Source organism: Scyliorhinus canicula, chromosome 10, assembly GCF_902713615.1.
Source record: "Scyliorhinus canicula chromosome 10, sScyCan1.1, whole genome shotgun sequence".
Classification (NCBI taxonomy): domain Eukaryota; kingdom Metazoa; phylum Chordata; class Chondrichthyes; order Carcharhiniformes; family Scyliorhinidae; genus Scyliorhinus; species Scyliorhinus canicula.
The window spans coordinates 2527947-2552977 of record NC_052155.1 but is presented as its reverse complement, the minus strand read 5'-3'; the positions used below and the strand labels follow the sequence as shown (position 1 = coordinate 2552977).

The window sequence follows — 25031 nt, the reverse complement described above, 5'->3', positions numbered from 1 at the left end:
GGGAGGAGTGGTGTTGGGGATGGGGGTGTGGGAGAGGGGTGATGGGGGTGTGGGGGAGGGGTGGTGTGGGAGGGGTGGTGTGGGGTGTGGGAAGGGGTGATGGGGGGTGTGGGCTAAATGGCTGACTTTTAGAGCAGACCAAGCAGGCCAGCAGCACGGTTCAATTCCCGTACTAGCCTCCATGAACAGGCGCCTGAATGTGGCGACTAGGGGCTTTTCACGGTAACTTCATTTGAAGCCTACTTGTGACAATAAGCGATTTTCATTTCATTTCATTTCATTGCTAGAGGGATGGAGTTTAAGACTAGGGAGGTTATGTTGCAATTGTATAAGGTGTTAGTGAGGCCACACCTGGAGTATTGTGTTCAGTTTCGGTCTCCTTACCTGAGAAAGGACGTACTGGCACTGGAGGGTGTGCAGAGGAGATTCACTAGGTTAATCCCAGAGCTGAAGGGGTTGGATTATGAGGAGAGGTTGAGTAGACTGGGACTGTACTCGTTGGAATTTAGAAGGATATGGGGGGATCTTATAGAAACATAAAATTATGAATAGAATAGATAGGATAGATGCGGGCAGGTTGTTTCCACTGGCGGGTGAAAGCAGAACTAGGGGGCATAGCCTCAAAATAAGGGGAAGTAGATTTAGGGCTGAGTTTAGGAGGAATTTCTTCACCCAAAGAGTTGTGAATCTATGGAATTCCTTGCCCAGTGAAGCAGTTGAGGCTCCTTCATTGAATGTTTTTAAGATAAAGATAGATAGTTTTTTGAAGAATAAAGGGATTAAGGGTTATGGTGTTCGGGCCGGAAAGTGGAGCTGAGTCCACAAAAGATCAGCCATGATCTCATTGAATGGCGGAGCAGGCTCGAGGGGCCAGATGGCCTACTCCTGCTCCTAGTTCTTGTGTTCTTATGAGCCTCTGGGCTGTTGGCAGAGTCCTGCTTCGGTTGTACGAAACAGTTCCAGACTAGTTCAGTAACGTTTTGTTATGTGTGAGCTTCAATAAGGTTGGGACTTTGGTGAATATACAAATATGTAATATTGTTGCCTGTGTCTTTGCCAGCTGTTTGTTTTGTGTTTCTTTCTCAAGTCCAGACTTGTCTGTGTTGTTGCTGTCAGTGAAGCCCAGTGGTTGTCATGTGAAATTTTTGTACGCTGTCCATTTAAATTGTGGCACAAGTTCCTTTCTACGGTTTACTGTCTGATATGTCGAGTGTATAGATTCACAGAGTCAGAGGGGTTTACAGAGCAGAAAAGGCCCTTAGGCCCATCCCGTCTGCGCCGGTCAAAAACAACCACCTAACTATTCTAATCCCATTTCCTAGCACCTGACCCATAGCCGTGTCTGCCCTGGGATTGCAAGTTCAAATCTAAACTCTTCTGAGATGTTATGAGGGTCTCGGCCTCCATCCCCCTTTCAAGCAGCGAGTTCCAGACTCCCACCACCTTCTGGGTGAAAAGGTTTTTCCTCACATCCCCTCTAAACCTCCTGCCCCTTACCGTAAATCTCTGCCCCCTGGTCATTGTTCCCTTCACCAAGGGGAAAAGTTTCTTCCTGTCGACTCTATTTTTGCCTCCCTCATAATTTTATACAATCCTGTCCCCTCCCCTCCCCCCCTCCCCTCCCCCTCCCCCCCCTCAGTCTCCTCTGCTCCCAGGAAAACAGCCCCAGTCTATCCAATCTCTCTTCATAACTAACACTCTCCAACCCAGGTAATCTCCTGGTAAATCTCCTCTGCACCTTTTCCAGTGGCTATCACATCCCTCCTATAATATGGATTCCAGAACAGCACACAATACTCTAGCTGTGGCTTAACCAGAGTTTTATGAAATTCCAGCATAACCGCCCTGCTCTTAAACTCTTATGATGTGGAGAAGCCGGCGTTGGACTGGGGTGGGCACAGTAAGAAGTCTTACAACACGAGGTTAAAGTCCAACAGGTTTGTTCGAATCACTAGCTTTCAGAGCACATCTCCTTTCTCAGGTGAATGATTCAAGACCATACTTTGAATCGAGCCTTTGCAGATAAATAAGCCTTTACCGGTCCACGGAGTGACTGGAGAGAGGGATAATCACAGGTTAAAGAGGTGTGAATTGTCTCAAGCTAGGACAGTTGGTAGGATTCCGCAAGCCCAGGCCAGATGGTGGGGGGTGAATGTAATGCGACATGAATCCCAGGTGCCGGTTGAGGCCGCACTCATGTGTGCGGAACTTGGCTATCAGTTTCTGCTCGGCGATTCTGCGTTGTCGCGCGTCCTGAAGGCCGCCTTGGAGAACGCTTACCCGGAGATCAGAGGCTGAATGCCCTTGACTGCTGAAGTGTTCCCCGACTGGAAGGGAACATTCCTGCCTGGTGATTGTCGCGTGATGTCCGTTCATCCAAGCGTTTGCATGGTCTCGCCAATGTACCACGCTTCAGGACATCCTTTGCTGCAGCGTATGAGGTAGACAGTGTTGGCCGAGTCACACGAATATGCAGGCACGGGGAGAATGTGCAAACACCACACAGACAGTGACCCAGGGATCGGACCTGGGACCTTGACGCAGTGAGGCAGCTGTGCTAACCACTGTGCCATCGTGCTGCCCTACCATATTCCTTCTTAACCACTCTGAATCCACCTGCTCTGATACCTTAAGGGAAGGGCGTATAGCACACCAAGGTCCCTCTGATCCTCGGTGCTTCCCAGGGTCCTGCCGTTTATCATGTATTCCCTTTGCCTTGTTTGTCCTGCCCAAGTGCACCTCACACTTATCCGGATTGAATTCCATTGGCCACTGATCAGCCCATCTGACCAACCCATTCAAATCCTCCTGTAATCTAAGGTTATCCTCCTCACTATTTACCACTCCATCAATTTTCGTGTCATCTAGGAAGTTACTGATCAACCCTCACTGATTCATGGCTAAATCATTTATGTAAACCCCCACTGGACACAGGCTTCGAGTCAGAAAACACCCTTCGACCATCACCCTCTGCTTCCTGCCACTCAGCCAATTTTGGATCCAATTTGCCAAATTTCTATGGATCCCATGGGCTCTTAACTTCAGTATCGGTCTCCCATGTGGAACCTTATCAAAAGCCTTGCTGAAGTGTCAAGTAGACTACGCCAAATGCATCTGCACACCTGGTCACCTCTTCGAAAAATTCAATCAAGTTGGTCAGACATGACCTTCCTTAACTGAGGGTGGCAGGGTGGGCAGTGGTTAGCACTGCTGCCTCACGGACCAGGGTTCAGTCCCGGCTCTGGGTCACTGTCCGTGTGGAGTTTGCACAGTCTCCTCGGTCTGCGTGGGTCTCACCCCCACAGCCCAGAAAGATGTGCAGTGTAGGTGGATTGGCCACACTAAATTGTCCCTTAATTGGAAAAAAATAATTGGGTAATTAAATTTTATTTAAAAAAACCAAAACTGACTGTTGTTGATTAATCCCTGGCTCTCCAAATGCAGATTAAATCTGTGTCTGAGAATTGCTGCCAATAGTTTGCGCTACTTTGTATTTTTTTGCGGATGTGGGTGTCGCTGGCTAGACCACCATTTATTACCCATCCCTAATTGCCCTTAAGGTAGGGTGAGCCGCTTTCTTGAACCGTTGCAGTTCCCGAGGTGTAGGTACACCCACTGTGCTGTTGGGGAGGGAGTTACAGGATTTTAGCCCCAGTGACAGTGAAGGAACGGCCGATGTGTTTCAGGATGGTGAGGAGTACGGAGGGAAACCTGCAGGTGGTGGTGTTTCCATGTGTCTGCTGCCCTTGTTGTTCTCTGTGATAGAGGTCACGCGTTTGGAAGGTGTTGATGGAGGAGCCTTGGTGAGCGGCTGCAGTGCATCTTGTAGATGGTACACACGGCTGCCACTGTGCGTCGGGGGGGGGGGGGGGTGAATGCTGAAGGTGTTGGATGGTGTGCCAATCAAGTGGCTGCTTTGTCCTGGATAGTGTTGAACTTCTTGAGTGTTGTTGGAACTGCACTCATCCAGGCAAGTGGGGAGTATTCCATGGTAACCTCCCAGGGTTTGATGGTGGGGGATTCAGCGATGGGGAGGTGGGTCGACACTTTTTCCAGATGGTCATTGTGTGCGTGAATGGTACCTGCCACTTGTCAGTTCAAACTTTGAATATTGTCCAGGTCTTGCAGTGTCGGAGGAGTTGCAAATGGTGCTGAACAAGAGATATGTTTTAAGGAAGGTCTGGGTTACGAGAGCCGGAATGGTTTAGGATGAGAATTTCAGCATGCAGATACCTGAGTAAAGCCTGGAGGATACGCCACCCGTTAGTGGTCAGTCCAACCTCTTGTCCCTGGTTCACTAAATTCCTCCTTCGCCACCTCTTTCCCGCTTCCTTGAAACTATCTTTTTGTCTGCTCCTTAAGGGGTCTCTCCCGCCTCATGGTGGCGGTCAAATTAGGTTCAATGAAATGAATGAAAATTGCTTATTGTCACGAGTAGGCTTCAATTAAGTTACTGTGAAAAGCCCCTAGTCACCACATTCCGGCGCCTGTTCGGGGAGACTGGTACGGGAATCGAACCGTGCTGCTGGCCTGCTTGGTCTGCTTTCAAAGCCAGCGATTTAGCCAGTGAGCTAAACCAGCCCGCCACTCCATCAAAGTTCAGGGGGCTACATAACGATAAGCTGTTTCAGCGATCACCTGGCCTGCTATTCCGTAGAGCCAGAATAAACTCTTAACCTTCAAAGAAGATGTGAAACTGAGTAGGTGTGGAAATTGGAGGGTGTGAACATAGCACAAACTGCGAAAGGAGATGGAAAATGTGGTAAGGTGGAAGAAGCGCAGCACTCCGATTGTATTGCCCCTGTGACAGCCTCACATAACCAGCAGTCTCCAGGCCAGAGCTCGGTTTAACATGGAGTCTGATCAAATCCAGGTTGATCAAAGGGACTCCAAACCCCTCCGTCACCGTCCTGTCTCGGAACTTCCCTCAATCCTCCAACCAATTAAAGTGCAGACGTCCTGCTTGTGAGGGTAAACCATTGTGTCAACTGGAACAGAAGAATTGTTTGCAGTTCAGCCCCTTGAGCCTGCTCCACCATCTGATGTGATCAGAGCTCATCTGATAATGGCCTCAACTCCACTTTACTGTCTGCGCCCCCCGCCCCCCCAAAAACAACAAAACTTTGTCTCCCTTTTCAACCAAAAGTGTGTCTAACTCGCCCCTGAATATATTCAATGACCCAGCCACCACTGCTGGATTGGTTTACTGTCACGTGTACCGAGGTACAGTGAAACGTATTGTGTGTACAGCTCAGACAGATCATTCCATACATGAAAAGAAAATACATAATCGGGCAAACATAAAATCCGCAATGTAAATACAGAGACACCGGCATCGGTAAAGCATACAGGAGTCTGGTGACAGTGGGGAAGAAGCTGTTTTTGAATCTGTTAGTGTGAGCTCTCAGACTTCTGTATCTCCTGCCCGATGGAATAATAATAATAATTGCTTATTGTCACGAGTAGGCTTCAGTGAAGTGAGTGAAAAGCCCCCAGTCGCCACATTCCGGCGCCTGTTTGGGGAGGCCGGTACGGGAATTGAACCCACGTTGCTGCCTTTGGAAGAGTGAGTAAGCCAGGTGGGAGGGGTATTTGATTTTGCTGCCTGCTTTCCCAAGGCAGTGGGAGGTGTAGATAGAGTTTTTTTTCTCTTTTTTAAAATTTAGATTACCCAATAATTTTTTCCAATTAAGGGGCAATTTAGCGTGGCCAATCTGCCTATCCTGCACATTTTTGGGTTGTGGGGGCGAAACCCACGCAGACACGGGGAGAATGTGCAAATTCCACATGAACAGTGACCCAGAGCCGGGATCGATCCTGGGACCTCAGCGCTGTGAGGCAGCTGTGCTAACCACTAGGCCACCGTGCTGCCCTAGGTGTAGATAGAGTTAATGGATTTCAGGCAGGTTTATGTGATGGACTGGGTGGTGTTCACGACTCTCTGAAGTTTCTTGCGACCTTGGGCCGAGCAGTTGCCATACCAGGCTGTGATGCAGCCCGAGAGGATGCTTTCTATGGTGCATCTGTAAATGTCGGTAGGAGTCAATGTGGACATGCCGAGTTTCCTGAGGAACTATAGGCGCTGTTGTGCTTTCTTAGTCGTAGCGTAGGACAGATTCTTGGTGATGTGTACCCCAAGGAATTTGAAGCTGCTAACCATCTCCACCTTAGCCCCATTGATGCTGACAGGGGTGTGTGCAGCACTATGCCTCCTGAGGTCTATGACCAGCTCTTTAGTTTTGCTGTCATTGAGGGAGAGATTGTTGTCGTTACACCATTCCACTAGGTTCTCTATCTCCCTCCTGTATTCTGACTTGACGTTGTTTGAGGGACTGACGTCTGAATCGAGTGTTCCAAAGACAAACGACCCTGAGAAAAAACCTTTCGCTTTTCATTGAATGGGAGATCCCTTATTTTCAAACTGTAACCTCAGGTCTGAAGGGGTGTCAGCTGTGAGTGAGAGTAACCCACTGCCCAGGGTACCAGCTGGGAGTGAGAGTAACCCACTGCCCAGGGTACCAGCTGTGAGTGAGAGTAACCCACTGCCCAGGGTACCAGCTGGGAGTGACCCACTGCCCAGGGTACCAGCTGGGAGTGAGAGTGACCCACTGCCCAGGGTACCAGCTGGGAGTGAGAGTAACCCACTGCCCAGGGTACCAGCTGGGAGTGAGAGTAACCCACTGCCCAGGGTACCAGCTGGGAGTGAGAGTGACCCACTGCCCAGGGTACCAGCTGGGAGTGAGAGTAACCCACTGCCCAGGGTACCAGCTGGGAGTGAGAGTGACCCACTGCCCAGGGTACCAGCTGGGAGTGAGAGTGACCCACTGCCCAGGGTACCAGCTGGGAGTGAGAGTAACCCACTGCCCAGGGTACCAGCTGGGAGTGAGTGACCCACTGCCCAGGGTACCAGCTGGGAGTGAGAGTAACCCACTGCCCAGGGCGGCAGCCATGAGTGAGAGTGACCCACTGCCCAGGGCGGCAGCCATGAGTGAGAGTGACCCACTGCCCAGGGTAACAGCTGGGAGTGAGAGTGACCCACTGCCCAGGGTACCAGCTGGGAGTGAGAGTAACCCACTGCCCATGGTACCAGCTGGGAGTGAGAGTGACCCACTGCCCAGGGTACCAGCTGGGAGTGAGAGTGACCCACTGCCCATGGTACCAGCTGGGAGTGAGAGTAACCCACTGCCCAGGGTACCAGCTGGGAGTGAGAGTAACCCACTGCCCAGGGTACCAGCTGGGAGTGAGAGTGACCCACTGCCCAGGGTACCAGCTGGGAGTGAGAGTGACCCACTGCCCAGGGTACCAGCTGGGAGTGAGAGTGACCCACTGCCCAGGGTACCAGCTGGGAGTGAGAGTGACCCACTGCCCAGGGTACCAGCTGGGAGTGAGAGTGACCCACTGCCCAGGGTACCAGCTGGGAGTGAGAGTGACCCACTGCCCAGGGTACCAGCTGTGAGTGAGAGTGACCCACTGCCCAGGGTACCAGCTGGGAGTGAGAGTGACCCACTGCCCAGGGTACCAGCTGGGAGTGACCCACTGCCCAGGGTACCAGCTGGGAGTGAGAGTGACCCACTGCCCAGGGCGGCAGCTGTGAGTGAGAGTAACCCACTGCCCAGGGTACCAGCTGGGAGTGAGAGTGACCCACTGCCCAGGGTACCAGCTGGGAGTGAGAGTGACCCACTGCCCAGGGTACCAGCTGGGAGTGAGAGTAACCCACTGCCCAGGGTACCAGCTGGGAGTGAGTGACCCACTGCCCAGGGTACCAGCTGGGAGTGAGAGTAACCCACTGCCCAGGGCGGCAGCCATGAGTGAGAGTGACCCACTGCCCAGGGCGGCAGCCATGAGTGAGAGTGACCCACTGCCCAGGGTAACAGCTGGGAGTGAGAGTGACCCACTGCCCAGGGTACCAGCTGGGAGTGAGAGTAACCCACTGCCCAGGGTACCAGCTGGGAGTGAGAGTGACCCACTGCCCAGGGTACCAGCTGGGAGTGAGAGTAACCCACTGCCCAGGGTACCAGCTGGGAGTGAGAGTGACCCACTGCCCAGGGTACCAGCTGGGAGTGAGAGTAACCCACTGCCCAGGGTACCAGCTGGGAGTCAGAGTAACCCACTGCCCAGGGTACCAGCTGGGAGTGAGAGTAACCCACTGCCCATGGTACCAGCTGGGAGTGAGAGTGACCCACTGCCCAGGGTACCAGCTGGGAGTGAGAGTGACCCACTGCCCATGGTACCAGCTGGGAGTGAGAGTAACCCACTGCCCAGGGTACCAGCTGGGAGTGAGAGTAACCCACTGCCCAGGGTACCAGCTGGGAGTGAGAGTGACCCACTGCCCAGGGTACCAGCTGGGAGTGAGAGTGACCCACTGCCCAGGGTACCAGCTGGGAGTGAGAGTGACCACTGCCCAGGGTACCAGCTGGGAGTGAGAGTGACCCACTGCCCAGGGTACCAGCTGGGAGTGAGAGTGATCCACTGCCCAGGGTACCAGCTGGGAGTGAGAGTGACCCACTGCCAGGGTACCAGCTGTGAGTGAGAGTGACCCACTGCCCAGGGTACCAGCTGGGAGTGAGAGTGACCCACTGCCCAGGGTACCAGCTGGGAGTGACCCACTGCCCAGGGTACCAGCTGGGAGTGAGAGTGACCCACTGCCCAGGGCGGCAGCTGTGAGTGAGAGTAACCCACTGCCCAGGGTACCAGCTGGGAGTGAGAGTGACCCACTGCCCAGGGTACCAGCTGGGAGTGAGAGTGACCCACTGCCCAGGGTACCAGCTGGGAGTGACCCACTGCCCAGGGTACCAGCTGGGAGTGAGAGTGACCCACTGCCCAGGGTACCAGCTGTGAGTGAGAGTAACCCACTGCCCAGGGTACCAGCTGGGAGTGAGAGTAACCCACTGCCCAGGGCGGCAGCCATGAGTGAGAGTGACCCACTGCCCAGGGTACCAGCTGGGAGTGAGAGTGACCCACTGCCCAGGGTACCAGCTGGGAGTGAGAGTGACCCACTGCCCAGGGTACCAGCTGGGAGTGAGAGTGACCCACTGCCCAGGGTACTAGCTGGGAGTGAGAGTGACCCACTGCCCAGGGGACCAGCTGTGAGTGACCCACTGCCCAGGGGACCAGCTGGGAGTGACCCACTGCCCAGGGTACCAGCTGGGAGTGAGAGTAACCCACTGCCCAGGGGACCAGCTGGGAGTGAGAGTAACCCACTGCCCAGGGGACCAGCTGGGAGTGAGAGTGACCCACTGCCCAGGGTACCAGCTGGGAGTGAGAGTGACCCACTGCCCAGGGCACCAGCTGGGAGTGAGAGTGACCCACTGCCCAGGGTACCAGCTGGGAGTGACCCACTGCCCAGGGGACCAGCTGGGAGTGACCCACTGCCCAGGGTACCAGCTGGGAGTGACCAACTGCCCAGGGTACCAGCTGGGAGTGAGAGTGACCCACTGCCCAGGGTACCAGCTGGGAGTGAGAGTGACCCACTGCCCAGGGTACCAGCTGGGAGTGACCCACTGCCCAGGGTACCAACTGGGAGTGAGAGTGATCCACTGCCCAGGGTACCAGCTGTGAGTGAGAGTGACCCACTGCCCAGGGGACCAGCTGGGAGTGAGAGTGACCCACTGCCCAGGGGACCAGCTGGGAGTGAGAGTGACCCACTGCCCAGGGGACCAGCTGGGAGTGAGAGTGACCCACTGCCCAGGGGACCAGCTGGGAGTGAGAGTGACCCACTGCCCAGGGTACCAGCTGGGAGTGACCCACTGCCCAATGTACCAGCTGGGAGTGAGAGTGACCCACTGCCCAGGGTACCAGCTGGGAGTGACCCACTGCCCAGGGTACCAGCTGGGAGTGAGAGTGATCCACTGCCCAGGGTACCAGCTGTGAGTGAGAGTGACCCATTGTCCAGGGTACCAGCTGGGAGTGACCCACTGCCCAGGGGACCAGCTGGGAGTGAGAGTGACCCACTGCCCAGGGTACCAGCTGGGAGTGAGAGTGACCCACTGCCCAGGGTACCAGCTGGGAGTGACCCACTGCCCAGGGTACCAGCTGGGAGTGACCCACTGCCCAGGGTACCAGCTGTGAGTGAGAGTGACCCACTGCCCAGGGTACCAGCCGGGAGTGACCCACTGCCCAGGGGACCAGCTGGGAGTGACCCACTGCCCAGGGTACCAGCTGGGAGTGCGAGTGACCCACTGCCCAGGGTACCAGCTGGGAGTGACCCACTGCCCAGGGTACCAGCTGGGAGTGAGAGTGACCCACTGCCCAGGGTACCAGCTGTGAGTGACCCACTGCCCAGGGTACCAGCTGTGAGTGACCCACTGCCCAGGGTACCAGCTGGGAGTGACCCACTGCCCAGGGTAGCAGCTGGGAGTGAGAGTGACCCACTGCCCAGGGTGCCAGCTGGGAGTGACCCACTGCCCAGGGTAGCAGTAAAAAGCAGCTTTAGCAGTGTACTGCCCCCCCCCCCCCCCCCCCCCCCCCCCCCCCCAATCTGTCATTGCCTTAGGCAGTGACATCCACTGAGCTCATTTCCATTGAATGCAAAAGCTTTGAGTTTGTGTCTTGGCAATGCTTTTTCTGACTCATGAGGAGGCTGTTCAGCTCCTCGAGCCTGTTGCAACATTGCACTCCATTTACCTGACTTCATTCCAAGTCCCTCTTATGTCTCCTTGCTATGAATTCGCCCACAGGAAAAGGTTTGCCTGCATAAACCACATTGAACCGTACCAACATTTTCCCCCCTGAAACTAGAGTTTTAATTGCTTTTTGAGGATTGATGATAATTATAACCATCGGCATCTTTGTTACAGAAAGCCAACAGAAAGCGAGCTAAGATTGAGATGAGAAGCTTCTTTATTCAGTTGTTGTTGGTGTTTGGGATGTGTTGCCTGGGCGACTGGTGGTGTGGGTTCCACAGGAAGTTTCAAAAGAGAGCTGGATGTTTGAAAATGATTAATTTCGAGGGCATGGGGAGATAGGGCTGGTGAATGGAACTAGCTGGGTAGCTCTTTTGGGAGCCGGGGCAGACACGATGGGCCAAATGGTCTCCTGTGCTGTAAAATGTTATGATTCTAAATGCATGGGCAGCACGTTGATGCAGTGGGTTAGCACTGCGGCCTCACGGCGCCGAGGTCCCAGGTTCGATCCCGGGCTCTGGGTTGCGTATTCCCGCCCACAGTTTTGCCCCCACAACCCAAAACATGTGCAAGCTAGGTGGATTGGCCATGCTAAATTGCCCCATCATTGGAAAAAAATGAATTGGGTACTCTAAAATTAAAAGAAAACTATTCTAAATGCAACCAGGACAGTACTTCAATGTACATAAAACAGATTAATGTCTGGAGAGATTTGTGCTTGGCAAAGTTACATGAAATTTCTCTGACCTCCAACTCTAAAATACATTTAGAGTATCCAATTAATTTTTTTCAATTAAGGGGCAATTTAGCGTGGCCAATCCACCTACCCTGCACATCGTTGGGCTGTGGGGGCGAAACCCAGGCAGACACGGGGAGAATGTGCAAACTCCACACGGACAGTGACCCAGAGCCGGGATTGAACCTGGGACCTCGGCGCCGTGATGAAGCAATGCTAACCACTGCGCCACCCGTGCTGCCCTGTAATCATTTTAAACACCTCAATTTGATCATTGATTAATCTTCTGCAATCTGTCAGCATAATTTCACAAACAAATTTGCATAATTGGGCAGTGGCTTCTTTCCAGGTTTGTCCGTGAACGATCTTGTGTGAATTGTGGGAGATTGAGTGGGGCTGGGCCTGGGGTTTGTGAATCGCACACTCCAGGTGGGTGAATCTCTGATTGATCTGTGATCAAAGTGAGCTTGGAGTCCTGTTTGAATTGGTACCTTCCTGATCGAGGCTTTGATCTATTTCAGGAATTCGTTCCCAGAGGAAACTAGCACTTTAAATTCCAGGGACCTGAAAATTATAGGTTTAAAAAACATTCAAAAAATATATTCATTTTAAAAAAAAAACCACGATTAGCTCTTTTTGCTATTTTTGCTGCCGTCTTCATGTCAGGGGCTAATCCTTGGGCTGACAATTCACTCAAAAACAGTGCAGGTGATGAAACATCACGGCACAGAAAGAGGCCATTAGCAACACTGAGCCTAAATCTGCTCTTTGGAAGATCTGCTCAATTAATTCCACTTCCGATAGGCCTGCCGTTTTGTTTCCTTCAAATATTTATCCAGGTCACTTTAGAAAGTTCCTGTTGAATCTGCGTACACTGCCCTCTCAGGCAGCACCTTCCAAATCAAAACAATTCTCTTTTTCATATGAACAAGGAACAGGAGCAGGCCATTCGGCCCCTTCAGCTTGTTCTACCATTTAATGTACCATTTAAGAGAGAGCAATTAAACACGTGGCTACAGGGATGGTGCAGGCGGGAGGGATTCAGATTTCTGGATAACTGGGGCTCTTTCTGGGGAAGGTGGGACCTCTATAGACAGGATGGTCTACATCTGAACCTGAGGGGCACCAATATCCTGGGGGGGAGATTTGTTAGTACTCTTTGGGGGGGTTTAAACTAATTCAGCAGGGGCATGGGAACCTGGATTGTAGTTTTGGGGTGCGAGAGATTGAGAGTAGAGAGGTCAGGAGCACAGTTTTGACTTCGCAGGAGGGCGGCAGTGTTCAGGTCTGTGGTTTGAAGTGTGTCTATTTCAATGCCAGGAGTATACGAAATAAGGTAGGGGAACTGGCAGCATGGGTTGGTACCTGGGACTTCGATGTTGTGGCCATTTCAGAGACATGGATAGAGCAGGGACAGGAATGGTTGTTGCAGGTTCCGGGGTTTAGGTGCTTTAGTAAGGTCAGAGAAGGGGGAAAAAGAGGGGGAGGTGTGGCGCTGCTAGTCAAGGACAGTATTACGGTGGTAGAAAGGATGCAAGATGGGGACTCTTCTTCCGAGGTAGTATGGGCTGAGGTTAGAAACAGGAAAGGAGAGGTCACCCTGTTGGGAGTTTTCTATAGGCCACCTAATAGTTCTAGAGATGTAGAGGAAAGGATGGCGAAGATGATTCTGGAAAAGAGCGAAAGTAACAGGGTAGTTGTTATGGGAGACTTTAACTTTCCTAATATTGACTGGAAAAGATATAGTTCGAGTACATTGGATGGGTCGTTCTTTGTACAATGTGTGCAGGAGGGTTTTCTGACACAATATGTTGACAGGCCAACAAGAGGTGAGGCCACTTTGGATTTGGTTTTGGGTAATGAACCAGGCCAGGTGTTAGATCTGGAGGTAGGTGAACACTTTGGAGACAGTGACCACAATTCGGTGACCTTTACGTTAGTGATGGAAAGGGATAAGTATACCCCGCAGAGCAAGAGTTATAGCTGGGGGAAGGGCAATTATGATGCCATTAGACATGACTTAGGATGCGTTGGTTGGAGAAGTAGGCTGCAAGGGTTGGGCACACTGGATATGTGGAGCTTGTTCAAGGAACAGCTATTGCATGTTCTTGATAAGTACGTACCAGTCAGGCAGGGAGGAAGGGGTCGAGCGAGGGAACCGTGGTTTACCAAAGAAGTGGAATCTCTTGTTAAGAGGAAGAAGGAGGCCTATGTGAAGATGAGGCGTGAAGTTTCAGTTGGGGCGCTTGATAGTTACAAGGAAGCGAGGAAGGATCTAAAGAGAGAGCTGAGACGAGCAAGGAGGGGACATGAGAAGTCTTTGGCAGGTAGGATCAAGGAAAACCCAAAAGCTTTCTATAGGTATGTCAGGAATAAAAGAATGACTAGGGTAAGAGTAGGGCCAGTCAAGGACAGTGGTGGGAAGTTGTGTGTGGAGGCTGAGGAGATAAGCGAGATACTAAATGAATACTTTTCGTCAGTATTCACTCAAGAAAAAGATAATATTGTGGAGGAGAATGCTGAGACCCAGGCTATTAGAATAGATGGCATTGAGGTGCGTAGGGAAGAAGTGTTGGCAATTCTGGACAAGGTGAAAATAGATAAGTCCCCAGGGCCGGATGGGATTTATCCTAGGATTCTCTGGGAAGCCAGGGAAGAGATTGCTGAGCCTTTGGCTTTGATTTTTAGGTCATCATTGGCTACAGGAATAGTGCCAGAGGACTGGAGGATAGCAAATGTGGTCCCTTTGTTCAAGAAGGGGAGTAGAGATAACCCCGGTAACTATAGGCCGGTGAGCCTAACGTCTGTGGTGGGTAAAGTCTTGGAGAGGATTATAAAAGATACGATTTATAATCATCTAGATAGGAATAATATGATTAGGGATAGTCAGCATGGTTTTGTGAAGGGTAGGTCATGCCTCACAAACCTTATCGAGTTCTTTGAGAAGGTGACTGAACAGGTAGACGAGGGTAGAGCAGTTGATGTGGTGTATATGGATTTCAGTAAAGCGTTTGATAAGGTTCCCCACGGTCGGCTATTGCAGAAAATACGGAGGCTGGGGATTGAGGGTGATTTAGAGATGTAGATCAGAAATTGGCTAGTTGAAAGAAGACAGAGAGTGGTAGTTGATGGGAAATGTTCAGAATGGAGTTCAGTTACGAGTGGCGTACCACAAGGATCTGTTCTGGGGCCGTTGCTGTTTGTCATTTTTATAAATGACCTAGAGGAGGGCGCAGAAGGATGGGTGAGTAAATTTGCAGACGACACTAAAGTCGGTGGAGTTGTAGACAGTGCGGAAGGATGTTGCAGGTTACAGAGGGACATAGATAAGCTGCAGAGCTGGGCTGAGAGGTGGCAAATGGAGTTTAATGTGGAGAAGTGTGAGGTGATTCACTTTGGAAAGAATAACAGGAATGCGGAATATTTGGCTAATGGTAAAATTCTTGGTAGTGTGGATGAGCAGAGGGATCTCGGTGTCCATGTACATAGATCCCTGAAAGTTGCCACCCAGGTTGATAGGGTTGTGAAGAAGGCCTATGGTGTGTTGGCCTTTATTGGTAGAGGGATTGAGTTCCGGTGCCATGAGGTCATGATGCAGCTGTACCAAACTCTGGTACGGCCGCATTTGGAGTATTGCGTACAGTTCTGGTCGCCTCATTATAGGAAGGACGTGGAAGCTTTGGAACGGGTGCAGAGGAGATTTACCAGGATGTTGCCTGGTATGGAGGGAAAATCTTATGAGGAAAGGCTGATGGACTTGAGGTTGTTTTCGTTAGAGAGAAGAAGGTTAAGAGGTGACTTAATAGAGGCATACAAAATGATCAGAGGGTTAGATAGGGTGGACAGCGAGAGCCTTCTCCCGCGGATGGAGGTGGCTAGCACGAGGGGACATAGCCTTAAATTGAGGGGTAATAGATATAGGACAGAGGTCAGAGGTGGTTTTTTTACGCAAAGAGTGGTGAGGCCGTGGAATGCCCTACCTGCAACAGTAGTGAACTCGCCAACATTGAGGGCATTTAAAAATTTATTGGATAAGCATATGGATGATAAGGGCATAGTGTAGGTTAGATGGCCTTTAGTTTTTTTTTCCATGTCGGTGCAACATCGAGGGCCGAAGGGCCTGTACTGCGCTGTATCGTTCTATGTTCTATGTTCTAATGTGGCTGATCTGGTGGAAACCTCAAATCTGCATCCCGTCTTCCCCCAATAACCTTTCTCACCAAGATTCTGCCCACCTCTGCTTTAAAATACTCCGAGTCTGCTTCCACTACCTTTTCAGGAAGAGAGTTCCAAAGACTCGTGATCCACCAAGAGAAATAAATTCTCCCCATTTCTGTTTAAAATGAGACACCCAGATTCCAGGTAGCACAGTGATTAGCACTGTTGCTTCACAGCTCCAGGGTCTCAGGTTCAATTCCTGGCTTGGGAATGAGATGGAGGTGAGATCCCAGAGGATTGGAGAATAGCTAATGTGGTACCGCTGTTTAAGAAAGGTAGCAGGGATAATCCTGGAAACTATAGGCCAGTGAGCCTCACGTCGGTAGAACGTAAATTATTCGAGAGAATTCTCAGTGACAGAATTTATGCCCATTTGAAAACAAATGGACTCATTAGCGATAGGCAGCGTGGTTTTGTCAAGGGGAGGTTGTGCCTCACTAACTTGATCGAGTTTTTTGAGGAGGTATCAAAGATTATTGATACGTGGAGGGCGGTAGATGTTGTTTACATGGACTTCAGCAAAGCCTTTGACAAGGTGCCTCATGGCAAACTGGTACAAAAGGTGAAGTCACACAGGATCAGAGGTGAGGTGGTAAGATGGGTACAGACCTGGCTCGGTCACAGAAGGCAGAGGGTAGCAGTAGAAGGGTGTTTTTCTGAATGGAAGGTTGTGACTAGTGGTGTTCCACAGGGATCGGTGCTGGGGCCTCTTGTTTGTGGTGTATATAAACAATTTGGAGGAAAATGTAGCTGGTCTGATTAGTAAGTTTGCGGGTGACACCAAGGTTGGTGGAGTGGCAGATAGTGTTGAGGATTGTCAGAAGATACAGGAGGACATAGATAGGTTGGAGACTTGGGCAGGAAAATGGCAAATGGAGTTCCATCTGGACGAATGTGAGGTAATGCATTTTGGTAGGTCTAACATAGAGGGGAAATATACTGTAAATGGTAAAACTCTTAGTAATATAGAAAGTCGGAGAGATCTGGGTGCGCAGGTCCACAGATCTTTGAAGGTGGACACAAGTGGACAAGGTAGTCAAGAAAACATACAGAATGCTTGCCTTCATTGAAATGAAATGAAAAATGAAATGAAATGAAAATGAAAATCGCTTATTGTCACGAGTAGGCTTCAATGAAGTTACTGTGAAAAGCCCCTAGTCACCACATTCCGGCGCCTATCCAGGGAGGCTGGTACGGGAATCGAACCGTGCTGCTGGCCTGCTTGGTCTGCTTTAAAAGCCAGCGATTTAGCTGGGTGAGCTAAACCAGCCCCTGGACGGGGCATTGAGTAGAAAAACTGGCAAGTCATGGTACAGTTGGATAGAACCTTGGTAAGGCTGCACTTGGAATATTGCGCACAATTCTGGTTGCCACACTACCAGAAGGATGTGGAGGCTTTGGAGAGGGTGCAGAGGAGGTTTACCAGGATACGGCCTGGTCTGGAGGGTGTTAGCTATGTGGAGAGGCTGAATCGACTGACTGTTTTCATTAGAAAGATGGAGGTTGAGGGGTGACCTGATGGAGGTCTACAAGATTATGAGGGGCATGGATAGAGTGGATGGGCAGGCACTCTTTCCCAGGGTGGAGGGGTCAGTGACCAGGGGGCATAGGTTTAAGGTCCGTGGGGCAAAGTTTAGAGGAGATGTGCGAGGCAGGTTTTTACACAGAGGGTGGTGAGTGCCTGGAATGCGTTGCATGGGGAGGCTGTGGAAGCAGATACATTAACGGCATTCAAACCACAAGCATTTTGACAAACACATGGATAGGATGGGTAGAGAGGGATACGGCACTAGGAAGGGCTGAGGGTTTTGGCAAAGTTTGGTATCATGACCGGTACAGGCTTGGAGGGCCGAAGGGCCTGTTCCTGTGCTGTATTGTTCTTTGTTCTTTGTACTTGCTGTACCTGCGTACTAGCGTTTTTGTGATTCATGGACTAAAGACACCCAGATCCCACTGCTCCTTTCCAGCTCTAATCTCCCCCCATTTAGACAATAAGCTCTTTTATTCTTCCTGGAAAAATGGACAATTTCATATTTTCCTACATTGCACTCCATTTGCCAGATCTTTGTCTGCTCACTTAACCTGTTCCCCTTTGTAGCCTCCTGACATCCTCTTCACATATTACTTTCCTACTTACTTTTGTGTCATCAGCAAATTTGGCAGCCATCCCTTCATCCAATTAATTTAAGCAAATTGTAAACAATTGAGGTCCCAGCACTGATCCATGTGGCACATTACTCCTTGCATTTAGCCACCCTGAAGAAGACCCATTTATGCCTACTCGCTGCTTCCTGTTAGCCAGCCAATCTTCAATCCATGCCAATATGTTACCCCCTCTACACCATGAGCTTTTATTTTCTACATTAACCGTTGATGTTGCACTTTATCAAATGCCTTTTAGCAATCTAAGCACGGTATATCAACCTGTTCCCCTTTATCCACAGCACATGTTACTTCCTCAAAGCACTCCAATAAATTGGTGAAGCACGATTGCTTCCCCACAAACTATGTTGACTGCCTGATAGCCTGGTACTTATCCACGTGCTTTGCTATAGCTTCTTTAATGATAGCTTCCAACATTTTACTTGCGTTAGTTAGTAATAATAATCTTTATTGTCACAAGCTTACATTAACACTGCAATGAAGTTACTGTGAAAAGCCCCTAGTCGCCACATTCCGGCGCCTGTTCGGGTACACAGGGAGAATTCAGAATGTCCAATTCGTCTAACTGCATGTCTTTCGGGACTTGTGGGAGGAAACCGGAGCACCCGGAGGAAACCCACGCAGACACGGGGAGAATGTGCTGACTCCGCGCACACTCTGCACAGACAGTGACCCAGGCCGAGAATCGATCCTGGGACCAGCGCCAGTGCTAACCACTGTGCTACCGTGCCGCCCAAGTGTTAAGCTAACTGGCCTATAGTTTCCTGCTTTCTGTCTCCCTTTTTGAATACTGGAATTATTCTTGCTATCTCCCAATCATAGAATCATAGAAAAGTTACAGAACAGAAGGAGGCCGTTCGGTCCATCTTTTCCATGCCAGCCCACAGACACCCAGGTGCCCTTTTTAATCCCACCTTCCTGCTCCCGGTCCATAGCCCTGTAGTTTAGAGTGCAAGGTGCAGATCCAGGTACATTTTAGATGAGTTTAGGGTCTCTGCCTCCACTATCTAATGAGACCGTCCCCGAATCGGAGCTTTGGAAGGTTAAAGCCAATGCATCAGCTATCTCACTAGGTACTTCTTTAAGACCCAAGGATGAAGTCCATCGGGGTCTGGGCACTTGTTCGCCCACCGCTCTAAGAATTTACTCTCTGTTGACTGTAATATTCCTGAGTTGCTCCCTTCTTTCCTTCCATTTCCTGGTTTATAGCTGCCTCTGGGATCTTTCTTGTATCCTCTTTAGTGAAGACTGACGCAAAATACCTGTCCAATTCATCTGCCTTTGTCATCTTTTGCTGTTCCTTATATTTTCTCCAATCTTCTGTCTTTCCACCTGACTTTGCACAATAATATGCTCTTTATTTAAGTTTGATACTATCTTTAGCCTTTCTTGTTAACCACAGAGAGTGCGTCCTTTTTTTTAAATTATAAATTTTGAGTACCCAATTATTTTTTTCCAATTAACAGACTTTGGGGAGTCAGGAGGTGAGTTACTCACCGCAGGACTCCCAGCCTCCTGGCCATATTATGGTCGGCACTGCCTGAGACTGATGGAGACAGGTTCAATCAAAGCTTTTCGAAGGGAATTAGACTTTTACATTGAAAGACTGGATGTGCAGGATGATGGCAGAAGGCAGGAGAATGGCACCAGGTGATTTGCTCATTCAGAGAGCCAGGACACACATGATGGACCACAGGTCTCCTGCGCTGTAAGAATTCTGATTCATCGAAGGAGGGAATTCGGCCCAGCGAGTCTGAAAGAGCTGACCCTCTGAAAGAACACCCTACCTAGGCCCAACCCCCACACTATCCCCGTAACTCCACCTGGGGCCAATCTACCTAACCAGCACATCTTTGGGCTGTGGGGCGAAACTGAAGTACCCGGTGGAAACTCCAGTAGACACGGGAGGAAAATCCAAACTCTACACAGACAGTGACCCAAGGTTGGAATTGAACCCGGGCCCCTGTCGCTGTGAGGCAGCAGTGCTAACCACTGTGCGGTCCTGATTCTGTGAAGTTTCACTGTAGCTGTGCAGGTCATTAGTGAGATGGCATCTGGAATACTGTGTACAGACTTGATCTCATTTAATAATAATAATCTTTATTGTCACAAATAGGCTTACATTAATACTGCCATGAAGTTACTGTGAAAAGCCCCTAGTCGCCACATTCCGGCGCCTGTTCAGGTACACAGAGGGAGAATTCAGAATGTCCAATTCACCTAACAGCACGTCTTTCGGGACTTGTGGGAGGAAACCGGAGCACCCGGAGGAAACCCACGCAGACACGGGGAGAACGAGCAGACTCCACACAGACAGTGACCCAAGCTGGGAATCGAACTTGGGACACTGGCGCTGTGAAGCAACAGTGCTAACCACTGTGCTACCATGCTGCCGATAAAACAGTATTTCATTTGAAGCAGTACAGAGAAGGTTTACTTTAAAAAAAAAATTTTTTTTTGAGTATCCAATTATTTTTTCCAATTAAGGGCAATTTAGCGTGGCCAATCCACCTACCCTGCACATCTTTGGGATGTGGGGGTGAGACCCACGCAGACACGGAGAGAACTCCTCACAGACAGTGACCCGGGGCCAGGATCGAACCCACAGTGCTGCCTCACGACGCCAAAGTCCCAGGTTCGATCCTGGCTCTGGGTCACTGTCCGTGTGGAGTTTGCGCATTCTCCCCGTGTTTGCATGGGTTTCTCCCCCACAACCCAAAGATGCGCAGGGTACGCGGATTGGCCACGCTAAATTGCCCCTTAATTGGAAAAAAATAATTGGGTATTCTAAATTTTTTTTAAAAACTAATAAAGATTATTATTACAGAACTGGGGGCACAGTCTGAGGAGAAATTTCTTTGTTCAAAAGAGTCGTAAACATTTGGAATTCCCTGTCCCAAAGGGTTGTGAATGAGCTATTGAATGGATTGAAGGCTGGGATAGACAGGCGTTTGGATTCTCAGCCAATCAGGGAGAGCGGATTCCCGTACCAGCCTCCCCGGACAGGCGCCGGAATGTGGCGACTAGGGGCTTTTCACAGTAACTTCATTGAAGCCTACTCGTGACAATAAGCAATTTTCATTTCATTTTCAAGTGGAGTTCAGGTCAGTGAGCAGTCATGAATAGTGGAGAAGTCTTGACTATGGTCTAATCCTGCTTCAATTTCTTATCTTCCTCTGTTTCCAAACTCAGGCTACAACTTGCATTTATATAGCACCTTTAATGTAGCTAAAAAGGCTCAAGCTGCTTCACAGGAGCTTCATCAACAGAATTGGACTCGAGCCACAGGCACTGGGATTGGAAGCTGAGAGTTTGATCAAAGAAACGTTTTGAGGAGTGTTTTCAATGAGGAGGAGGAGGTGGTGGTAAAAGGCAGAGGCTCGAGGGAGAATTCCAGAGCATTGGGCCACAACACGGCATCAATTCGATTAGAATTAGAGGAGTGCAGAGGTCTGAGAGAGCGTTGCAGGATTGGAGGAGGTTACAGAGATAGGAAGGAAAGAGGCAATGGATAGATTTGAAAACAAAGAGTCAGTGACCATGGAGTCTGACCCCAGCAGAGGCCACTGTCCTCAGGGGAGAGAAATGGGGAAAAGAAAGCTGATCAAATAGAGCACAAACTAACAGTGGGTTAACCACGGGGCAGTGACTTAGCACTAATAACCGACTTCAACCCAACAAAAACGACCTCAGTGGACACAAATATCCGGAGACAGTACAAGTTTGACGCAAGAATGAGTTATTTTAAAACATGTCAATAGCTGATTGCTGTGACCAGGCCGCCCACAAGCATCACAAAGAGAATTACAGCTTTTAATAGCCTGCACCCCCGCCCCCCCGCAGGCTGTACCTGCCCTGGGAGTGTTTGATGGGACAGTGTAGAGGGAGCTTTACTCTGTATCTAACCCCGTGCTGTACCTGTCCTGGGAGTGTTTGATGGGGACAGTGTAGAGGGAGCTGTACTCTGTATCTAACCCCGTGCTGTACCTGTCCTGGGAGTGTTTGATGGGACAGTGTAGAGGGAGCTTTACTCTGTATCTAACTCCGTGCTGTACCTGTCCTGAGAGTGTTTGATGGGGACAGTATTGAGGGGGCTTTACTCTGTATCTAACCCCGTGCTATACCTGTCCTGGGAGTGTTTGATGAGGACAGTGTAGAGGGAGCTTTACTCTGTATCTAACCCCGTGCTGTACCTGTCCTGGGAGTGTTTGATGGGGAAAGTGTAGTGGGAGCTTTACTCTGTATCTAACCCCGTGCTATACCTGTCCTGGGAGTGTTTGATGAGGACAGTGTAAAGGGAGCTTTGCTCTATCTAACCTCGTGCTGTACCTGTCCTGGGAGTGTTTGATGGGGACAGTGTAGAGGGAGCTTTACTCTGTATCTAACCCTATGCTATACCTGTCCTGGGAGTGTTTGATGGGGACAGTGTAGCGGGAGCTTTACTCTGTAGCTAACCCTGTGCTGTACCTGTCCTGAGAGCGTTTGGAGGCGGTGCAGTGGTTAGCCCTGCTGCCTCATGCTGCCATAGACCCAGGTTCGATCCTGGCCCTGGGTCCCTGTCCATGTTAAGTTTGCACATTCTACCCATGTCTGCGTGGGTCTCACCCCCACAACCCAAAGATGTGCACGATCGGTGGATTGGCCATGTGAAATTGCCACTTAATTGAAATGTTTCTGATGCTTTCACTGTAATAAACTAGGCATTGTAACGTCACAGTGTTGAGGGTTGAAGAAAGGCACTGGAAAGGCTGATGTGAGAAAACAGGATAAGACAGTAGGGTTTGTTAAAGTGGGAAATGAAAGCCGAAGTGAAGCGAAGGAGGTGTAAAAAAAACGTACAGCTTGATGAAGAGGTGATTGATAAGAAGATACCAGATTTCTTTAAAGAATTTACTTGTGTGGGTAAAGTTTACTCGTGTATCAGGAGGAGTAGGTAAAGAAGTCCAAATTTTAAGAGATCTGGGAGCTAGTCAATCTTTAATGGTTAGAGATGAGGAGTTATGTAGTTTGGTAGGATTATTGCGAGAATAGGTGTTAATATGTGGAATTCAGGGTGAGAAGAGAGGTGTTCTATATAATATAAGGTAAGGTTGGAAAGTCCAGTGAAGCGTGGTGAAGTGGTAGTAGGAGTAATAGAGAAACTATCTTGTCCAGGAATGCAGTTTACTTTGGGTAATGATATAGCTGGATCGCAAGCTGGGCCAAAGGGCCTGTTTCCAGGCTGTAAACATCTGTGAGGTGGGGGTGATGCCCACTGTGGTTGATAAGCCTTTGGAAATTCGGACAACAGAATTGTTGAAGGACGAATATCCTGGGATTTTTCCTGATTCTGTGGTAACAAGGTCGCAAAGTCACAGGTTGAGACAAGAGGAGAAATCAAAGAGTGAAGATAAAGTTGAAGTGCAATTATCAGAAAGGATTTTTGATCAGATGGTTAGAAAAGAACAAGAACAGGTGGAGGATGAGGCGGATATTTTTAGTTCAGGAAAGTTGGGGTAGTTACAACAGAAAGATATAGAAATAAAACGAATGTATCAGAAAGCATATACGGAAGAGGAATCTGCGTGCTTAGCAGTTACTGTGAAAAGGCCCTAGTCGTCTGATTCCGGCGTCTATTTGGGTACAATGAGGGAGAATTCAGAATGTCCAAATTACCTAAAGCACGTCCTTCGGGCTTGTGGGGGGAAACCGGAGCACCCGGAGGAAACCCACGCAGATACAGGGAGAACATGCAGACTCCGCACAGACAGTGACCCAGCCGGGAATCAAACCCGGGACCCTAGCGCTGTGAAGCAACAGTGCTAACCACTGTGACCAGTGGAAAAACATCCTCTTGTATACACCCCACACAGACTCCATCACAATCCCTGGATGTTTCAGTGAGAAAACATCTCCATCTTACAAACTCCAGAGAATATCGACCCAATTTATTCAGCCTCTCATCCCAGAGACCAATCGTGTGAACCTTCGCTGAGCCGCCCCCAGTAACCCTTCTTAAATTCTGAAGCCACAATTGCGTGCAGAAGCCAGGTGTGGTTTCACCAAAACCCCATACAATTTCCACAAGACTTGTGCCTGTGCCTGGCACGTTGGGAAGGGCCCCGTGATCCCATGGTGACCTTTCTTGCGCCAGTACAAAAATCACTAAATTTATTTAAATTCTCCAGTTTGCAAATTTTAATTCCCAAACTCCAGGTTCCGAGTCCACGACCGGAACTTGGGAATAGAAGCTGATGTTCTCTGTTGCCCCTCAAGTTCCTGAATGGACTGTAACCTCCGTGAAGTGAAATCATTCCCACCTCCATTCCCGCCAGTCTGTTAATTTGTGCTTTATAATGAGGGCAGATGGAGTTCAGTGTGAGGTCACCTCTCTTGGATCAGAGAAAATAAGAGAATTTTCAAAATGGTGAGAGGCTATGCATGAGAGCTATAGGTGTCCAATGTACAGAAATCACTAAAAGGTAGTGGTCAGGTACATACCTTAATTTTAATTATCTTTATTAGTGTCACAAGTAGGCTGACATTAACAGTACAATGACGTTAGTGTGAAAATCCCCTAGTCGCCACATTCCGGCGCCTGTTCGGGTACACAGAGGGAGAATTCAGAATGTTCAAATTACCTAACAGCACATCTTTCGGGACTTGTGGGAGGAAACCGGAGCACCCAGAGGAAACCCACGCAGACACGGGGAGAACATGCAGATGCCGCACAGACAGTGACCCGGGATCCTGGTGCTGTGAAGCAACAGTGCTAACCACTGTGCTACCATGCCACCCTGTGAAAGGCTAACTGCTTGTTGGCCTTGATCTCAACAAGAGGTTACAAGCTGGGCAGCACGGTGGCGCAGTGGGTTAGCATTGCTTCATCACGGCACCGAGGCCCCAGGTTCGATCCTGGCCCTGGGTCACTGTCCGTGTGGAGTTTGCACATTCTCCCCGTGTTTGCATCAGTTTTGGCCCCACAACCCAAAGATGTGCAGGCTAGGTGGATTGGCCACGATAAATTGCCCCTCAATTGGAAATTTTTTTTTTTAATGTAGCCTACAAGCCACGGTGGAGGAAGTGATGCTGGAACTGTCTGCAGTGTAAAATAGATTCCAATAACTGGGGTCAGGTCTGGCACCAAAGGTAAACTGCCAGCACCCACGGAACCCCACCCCTAAACCTGCCATCCCCCACGGAACCCCACCCCTAAACCTGCCATCCCCCACGGACCCCCACCCCTAAACCTGCCAGCACCCACGGACCCCCACCCCTAAACCTGCCGTCACCCACGGAACCCCACCCCTAAA

General features: G+C 50.0%; 1 protein-coding gene and 1 long non-coding RNA gene across 2 annotated transcripts in view; both read left to right on the top strand.

Moving 5' to 3' along the window:
* Window positions 1–25031, top strand: part of atg9b (autophagy related 9B) — a 419304-nt gene that overhangs the window by 185877 nt on the left and 208396 nt on the right. The window lies entirely within an intron of this gene.
* The window catches only part of LOC119972182, a 158544-nt gene continuing 138231 nt past the window's right edge, over window positions 4719–25031 (top strand). The window contains exon 1 of the long non-coding RNA XR_005462012.1: window positions 4719–4762. This is a non-coding gene — a long non-coding RNA (uncharacterized LOC119972182). The remainder of the gene's footprint in view (window positions 4763–25031) is intronic.